The sequence below is a fragment of the Zea mays genome, chromosome 7 (assembly GCF_902167145.1).
Source record: "Zea mays cultivar B73 chromosome 7, Zm-B73-REFERENCE-NAM-5.0, whole genome shotgun sequence".
Classification (NCBI taxonomy): Eukaryota; Viridiplantae; Streptophyta; class Magnoliopsida; order Poales; family Poaceae; genus Zea; species Zea mays.
Window position 1 is genome coordinate 182987435 of NC_050102.1, and position 7730 is coordinate 182995164.

Consider the following 7730-nt stretch of genomic DNA (forward strand, 5'->3'; position numbering starts at 1 on the left):
CGTCGGAGTCGGAGGTCGATGGTGATGAAGAGTCGGTCTCGTAGTAGACCACTTTCCTCATCCTCTTGTGTTTGTCGCCCCTCCGATCCGACATGTGGGAAGAGGATTTCTTCTCCTTCCCCTTCCCTTTGTTGAAGGAGTTTTTCTTTTCCTTCCTCTTTGTCGGGGACCATAATTAGGGGTACCCTCAAGGCGCCTAATTCTCAGCTGGTAACCCCCATCAGCATAAAGCTGCAAAGGCCTGATGGGTACGATTAAGTCAGGGATCAGTCCACACGAGTGACTCGATCACGCTTCACCTGAGCCTAGCCTCGGCCAAGGGCAGCCGACCTCGAGAGACTTCCGTCTCGCCCGAGGCCCCCCTTTTTACGGCGGACACATCACCGGCTCGCCCGAGGCCTTGGCTTCGCTCAGAAGCAACCCTGACTAAATCGCCACACCCACTGACCGAGTTGCAGGAGCATTTAACGCAAAGAGTGAGTCAGACAGACAGTCAGGCCTTGCCAAAGGCGCCACGGCGAACTCCGCTCCGCCCGACCCCAGGGCTCGGACTCGGGCTAAGACCCGGAAGACGGCGAACTCCGCTCCGCCCGACCCCAGGGCTCGGACTCGGGCTAAGACCCGGAAGACGGTGAACTCCGCTCCGCCCGACCCCAGGGCTCGGACTCGGGCTAAGACCCGGAAGACGGCGAACTCCGCTCCGCCCGACCCCAGGGCTCGGACTCGGGCTAAGACCCGGAAGACGGCGAACTCCGCTCCGCCCGACCCAGGGCTCGGACTCGGGCTAAGACCCGGAAGACGGCGAACTCCGCTCCGCCCGACCCCAGGGCTCGGACTCGGGCTAAGACCCGGAAGACGACGAAACTCCGCCTCGCCCGACCCCAGGGCTCGGACTCCACCCTGGCCTCGGCCAAACGACCTCCGCCTCGCCCGACCCCAGGGCTCGGACTCGGCCTCGGCAACAGAAGACAGACTCAACCCCGGCTTCGAAGGAGCCCCCACATCACCCCGCCTAGGGCACAGACCGGCCACGTCAACAGGAAGCGTCATCGTCGTCCTACCCCGAATCGACTCGGGTCACGGAGAACAAGACCGGCGTCCCATCCGGCCAGCTCCGCCGGATGGGCAATAATGGCGCTCCACAAGCTCTGTGACGACGGCGGCCCCCAGCTCTCTTACGGAAGCAGGGCGACGTCAGCAAGGACTCGACCGCTCCAACAGCTGTCCCTCCGCCAGGCTCCGTCGCACCTCCGACAGCCACGACATCACGCCAGCAAGGTGCCAAGACCTCTCCGGCTGCCACATTGGCATGTACCTAGGGCGCTAGCTCTCTCTCCGCTAGACACGTAGCACTCTGCTACACCCCCCATTGTACACCTGGATCCTCTCCTTACGACTATAAAAGGGAGGACCAGGGCCTTCTTAGAGGAGGTTGGCCGCGCGGGACCAAGGACGGGACAGACGCTCTCTTGGGGCCGCTCGCTTCCCTCACCCGCGTGGACGCTTGTAACCCCCCTACTGCAAGCGCACCCGACCTGGGCGCGGGACGAACACGAAGGCCGCGGGACTTCCACCTCTCTCACGCTCGACTCCGGCCACCTCGCCTCTCCCCCCTTCGCGCTCGCCCACGCGCTCGACCCATCTGGGCTGGGGCACGCAGCACACTCACTCGTCGGCTTTGGGACCCCCTGTCTCGAAACGCCGACAGTTGGCACGCCAGGTAGGGGCCTGCTGCGTGCTGACGAACAGCTCCCCGTCAAGCTCCAGATGGGCAATCTCCAGCAACCTCTCCGGCCCGGGGCGGTGCTTCGTTTCGGGACTCTTGAGTTCATGTCCTTCGACGGCAGCTACGACATGATACTTCTTCCACCGCCGCGCGACAACGACGATGGCGGCCCACAACCCGCTCGCCGGCGGCGGAATCGACGACACCTTCCCCGCGTGGTGGAAGAACAACATTCGAGCTCGCTCCGTTCTCTCCCCCGCCAGCGGAGGAGGAGGCGGGGCCATCAAAGCCAAGCGGGAGGCCGCGCTTCGTTGGCCGTCGAGCGAATCGACGCCCCCGACGCCCCGACGGAAGGCACGCCGGACGTCGACCTCGCGTTCAAGACGAAGGCAAGCGCCGTCCCCCCGCGACACGCTGACCCCGAGCAAGAAGACGACGCCGGCGCACTCGCGGAAAGCCTGCAGGACGTCGCCCTCATACCTGAGATGACGGTGCAACCAGTCCCCGATGCGACTACGTCGCTCCTCGTCGACCAAAAGGTACCGACTAACTCCCATCTTACGTCATTTCGACTCGGCCTCAACCCGCCAAACGACCTCGCTTTGGCGGGCGCTCTCATTGAGGCGAGTGCAACCCCACTGGGGTTTCGTATACGGTCACCTTGGGACCGGCTGACGGACGTCTCGACCTACGGGCCCTCTGGGTCCGAGGAAGATGACGACCCCAGCGTCTGTTGGGATTTCTCCGGACTTGGCAACCCCAGTGCCATGCGGGACTTCATGACCGCATGTGACTACTGCCTATCCGACTGTTCCGACGGAAGCCGTAGCCTTGGCGACGAGAGCTGCGGCCCAAGCCGCGAATGTTTCCACATCGAGCTAGGGGATCCCCTCGAAGGCAACCGTCTCGGCATGCCGGAGGACGGTGATCTTCCTAGGCCGGTGCCTCGCGCCGACATCCCACGGGAGCTAGCTGTGGTCCCCGCTCCGGCGGGGGGTTACGACCCACAACTCGAGCAAGTCCGCGAGGCACAGGCCAGGCTCAACGAGGGAACAGGAGCGCTTGAGCCGATCCGTCGGGACGTCAGGCAGGTATGGGCGGACCAACCCCTGGCCGGAGAAATACGTCACCTGCCCCAAGGTCTCCAGCACCGCGTCGCCAACGATGTCAGGGTCAGGCCGCCGCCCGCATCCAGCGGGGTTGGTCAGAACCTGGCAGCCGCAGCGATGCTCCTCCGCGCGATGCCGGAGCCATCAACCACCGAGGGTCGGCGAATCCAGGGAGAGCTCAAGAATCTCCTGGAAGGCGCTGCGGCCCGACGGGCCGAGAGCACTGCCTCCCGAAGGCAAGGATATCCCTCGGAACCTCATGCCGCGACTTCCCGATTCATGCGGGAAGCCTCGGTCTACACCGGGCGCACGCGCAACACCGCGCCTGTGGCCCCGGGCCACCTCGGCAACGAGCACCATCGACGCGACCGTCGGGCCCACCTCGACGAAAGGGTGCGCCGAGGCTACCACCCCAGGCGTGGGGGGCGCTACGACAGCGGGGAGGATCGGAGTCCCTCGCCCGAACCACCCGGTCCGCAGGCCTTCAGTCGGGCCATCCGACGGGCGCCATTCCCGACCCGGTTCCGACCCCCGACTACTATCACGAAGTACTCGGGGGAAACGAGACCGGAACTGTGGCTCGCGGACTACCGCCTTGCCTGCCAACTGGGTGGGACGGACGACGACAACCTCATCATCCGTAACCTCCCCCTGTTCCTCTCCGACACTGCTCGCGCCTGGTTGGAGCACCTGCCTCCGGGGCAGATCTCCAACTGGGACGACTTGATCCAAGCCTTCGCTGGGAATTTCCAGGGCACATACGTGCGCCCCGGGAATTCCTGGGACCTTCGAAGCTGCCGGCAACAGCCGGGGGAGTCGCTCCGGGACTACATCCGGCGATTCTCGAAGCAGCGCACCGAGCTGCCCAACATCACCGACTCGGATGTCATCGGCGCGTTCCTCGCCGGCACCACTTGCCGCGACCTGGTGAGCAAGCTGGGTCGCAAGACCCCCACCAGGGCGAGCGAGCTGATAGACATCGCCACCAAGTTCGCCTCTGGCCAGGAGGCGGTCGAGGCTATCTTCCGAAAGGACAAGCAGCCCCAGGGCCGCCCATCGGAAGAGGCTCCCGAGGCGTCTACTCCGCGCGGCGCCAAGAAGAAAGGCAAGAAGAAGTCGCAATCGAAACGCGACGCCGCTGACGCGGACCTTGTCGCCGCCGCCGAGTACAAGAACCCTCGGAAGCCCCCTGGAGGTGCAAACCTCTTCGACAAGATGCTCAAGGAGCCGTGCCCCTACCATCAGGGGCCCGTCAAGCACACCCTCAAGGAGTGCATTATGCTTCGGTGTCACTTCCACAGGGCCGGGCCACCCGCCGAGGGCGGCAGGGCCCGCGACGACGACAAGAACGAAGATCACCAAGCAGGAAAGTTCCCCGAGGTCCGCGACTGCTTCATGATCTATGGAGGGCATGCGGCGAATGCCTCGGCTCGGCATCGCAAGCAAGAGCGCCGGGAGGTCTGCTCGGTGAAGGTGGCGGCACCAGTCTACCTAGACTGGTCCGACAAGCCCATCACCTTCGACCAGGCCGACCACCCCGACCATGTGCCGAGCCCGGGGAAATACCCGCTCGTCGTCGACCCCGTTGTCGGCAATGTCAGGCTCACCAAGGTCCTGATGGATGGGGGCAGCTGCCTCAACATCATCTACGCCGAGACCCTCAAGCTCCTGCGCATCGATCTGTCCTCCGTCCGAGCAGGCGCTGCGCCCTTCCACGGGATCATCCCTGGGAAGCGCGTCCAGCCCCTCGGGCGACTCGACCTCCCCGTCTGTTTCGGGACGCCCTCCAACTTCCGAAGGGAGACCCTGACGTTCGAGGTGGTCGGATTCCGAGGAACCTACCACGCCGTACTAGGGAGGCCATGTTACGCGAAGTTCATGGCCGTCCCCAACTACACCTACCTAAAGCTCAAGATGCCGGGCCCCAACGGGGTCATCACCGTCGGCCCCACGTACAAACACGCGTTCGAATGCGACGTGGAGTGCGTGGAGTACGCCGAGGCCCTCGCCGAGTCCGAGGCCCTCATCGCCGACCTGGAGAACCTCTCCAAGGAGGTGCCAGACGTGAAGCGCCATGCCGGCAACTTCGAGCCAGCAGAGACGGTTAAGGTCGTCCCTCTTGACCCCAGTGGCGACACCACCAAGCAGGTCCGGATCGGTTCCGGGCTCGACCCCAAATAGGAAGCAGTGCTCGTCGACTTTCTCCGCGCAAACGCCGACGTCTTTGCGTGGAGTCCCTCGGACATGCCCGGCATACCGAGGGATGTCGCCGAGCACTCGCTGGATATTCGGGCCGGAGCCCGACCCGTCAGGCGGTCTCTGCGCCGATTCGACGAGGAGAAGCGCAGAGTGATTGGCGAAGAGATCCACAAGCTAATGGCAGCAGGGTTCATCAAAGAGGTATTCCATCCCGAATGGCTCGCCAACCCTGTGCTTGTGAGGAAGAAAGGGGGGAAATGGCGGATGTGTGTAGACTACACTGGTCTCAACAAAGCATGTCCGAAGGTTCCCTACCCTCTGCCCCGCATCGATCAAATCGTGGATTCCACCGCTGGGTGCGAAACCCTGTCCTTCCTCGATGCCTACTCAGGGTATCACCAGATCCGGATGAAAGAGTCCGACCAGCTCGCGACTTCTTTCATCACGCCGTTCGGCATGTACTGCTATGTCACCATGTCGTTCGGTTTGAGGAATGCGGGCGCGACGTACCAGCGGTGCATGAACCATGTGTTCGGCGAACACATCGGTCGCACAGTCGAGGCCTACGTCGATGACATCGTAGTCAAGACAAGGAAGGCTTCCGACCTCCTCTCCGACCTTGAAGTGGCATTCCGATGTCTCAATGCGAAAGGAGTCAAGCTCAATCCTGAGAAGTGTGTCTTCGGGGTGCCCCGAGGCATGCTCCTAGGGTTCATCATCTCCGAGCGAGGCATTGAAGCCAACCCGGAGAAGATCGCGGCCATCACCAGCATGGGGCCCATCAAGGACTTAAAAGGTGTACAGAGGGTCATGGGATGCCTCGCGGCCCTGAGCCGCTTCATCTCACGCCTCGGCGAAAGAGGTCTGCCTCTGTACCGCCTCTTAAGGAAGGCCGAGTGTTTCGCTTGGACCCCTGAGGCCGAGGAAGCCCTCGGCAACCTGAAGGCGCTCCTTACGAAGGCGCCCGTCTTGGTGCCCCCGGCGGATGGAGAAGCCCTCTTGGTCTACGTCGCCGCGACCACACAGGTGGTTAGCGCCGCGATTGTGATCGAGAGGCAAGAGGAAGGGCATGCATTGCCCGTTCAGAGGCCGGTCTACTTCGTCAGCGAAGTGCTGTCCGAGACCAAGATCCGCTACCCACAAGTTCAAAAGTTGCTATATGCTGTGATCCTGACAAGGCGGAAGCTGCGACACTACTTCGAGTCTCATCCGGTAACTGTGGTGTCATCCTTCCCCCTGGGGGAGATCATCCAGTGCCGAGAGGCCTCGGGCAGGATCGCAAAGTGGGCGGTGGAAATCATGGGCGAAACGATCTCGTTCGCCCCTCGGAAGGCCATTAAGTTCCAGGTGATTGCGGACTTCGTGGCCGAATGGGTTGACACCCAGTTGTCGACGGCTCCGATTCAACCGGAGCTCTGGACCATGTTTTTCGACGGGTCGCTGATGAAGACAGGAGCCGGCGCGGGCCTGCTCTTCATCTCGCCCCTTGGAAAGCACCTGCGCTACGTACTGCGCCTCCATTTCCCGGCGTCCAACAATGTGGCCGAGTACGAAGCTCTGGTCAACGGGTTGCGGATCGCCATCGAGCTAGGGGTCAGACGCCTCGACGCCCGTGGTGATTTGCAGCTCGTCATTGACCAAGTCATGAAGAACTCCCACTGCCGCGACCCGAAGATGGAGGCCTACTGCGATGAGGTTCGGCGCCTGGAAGACAAGTTCTTCGGGCTCGAGCTCAACCACATCGCTCGGCGCTACAACGAAACCGCAGACGAGCTGGCTAAAATAGCCTCGGGGCGAACGACGGTCCCCCCGGACGTCTTCTCCCGGGATCTGCATCGACCCTCTGTCAAGATCGACGACGTGCCCGAGCCCGAGGCACCCTCGGCTCAAGCCGAGGCGCCCTCAGCTCGGCCCGAGGCACCCTCGGCTCAGCCCGAGGTACCCTTGGCCCCCGAGGGCGAGGCACTGGACGTCGAGGAAGAGCAGAGCGGGGCCACGCCTGATCGAGATTGGCAGGCCCCGTACCTGCAATATCTCCGTCGAGGAGAGCTACCCCCCGACCAAATCGAGGCTCGGCGGGTAGCGCAACGCGCCAAGTCGTTCGTCTTGCTGGGCGATGAAGAGGAGCTCTACCATCGCAGCCCCTCGGGCATCCTCCAGTGATGCATCTCCATCGCCGAAGGTCGGGAACTGCTGCAAGAAATACACTCGGGGGCTTGCGGCCACCACGCGGCGCCCCGAGCCCTTGTCGGGAATGCTTTCCGGCAAGGCTTCTACTGGCCAACGGCGGTAGCTGACGCCACTAGAATTGTCTGCACCTGCGAAGGGTGCCAATTCTATGCGAAGCAGACCCACCTGCCCGCTCAGGCTCAGCAGACGATACCCATCACCTGGCCCTTCGCCGTATGGGGTCTGGACCTCGTCGGTCCCTTGCAGAAGGCGCCCGGGGGCTACACGCACCTGCTGGTCGCCATCGACAAATTCTCCAAGTGGATCGAGGTCCAACCTCTGAACAGCATCAGGTCCGAGCGGGCGGTGGCGTTCTTCACCAACATCATCCATCGCTTCGGGGTCCCGAACTCCATCATCACCGACAACGGCACCTAGTTCACCGGCAAAAAATTCTTGGATTTTTGCGAGGATCACCATATCCGGGTGGACTGGGCCGCCGTGGCTCATCCCATGTCGAATGGGCA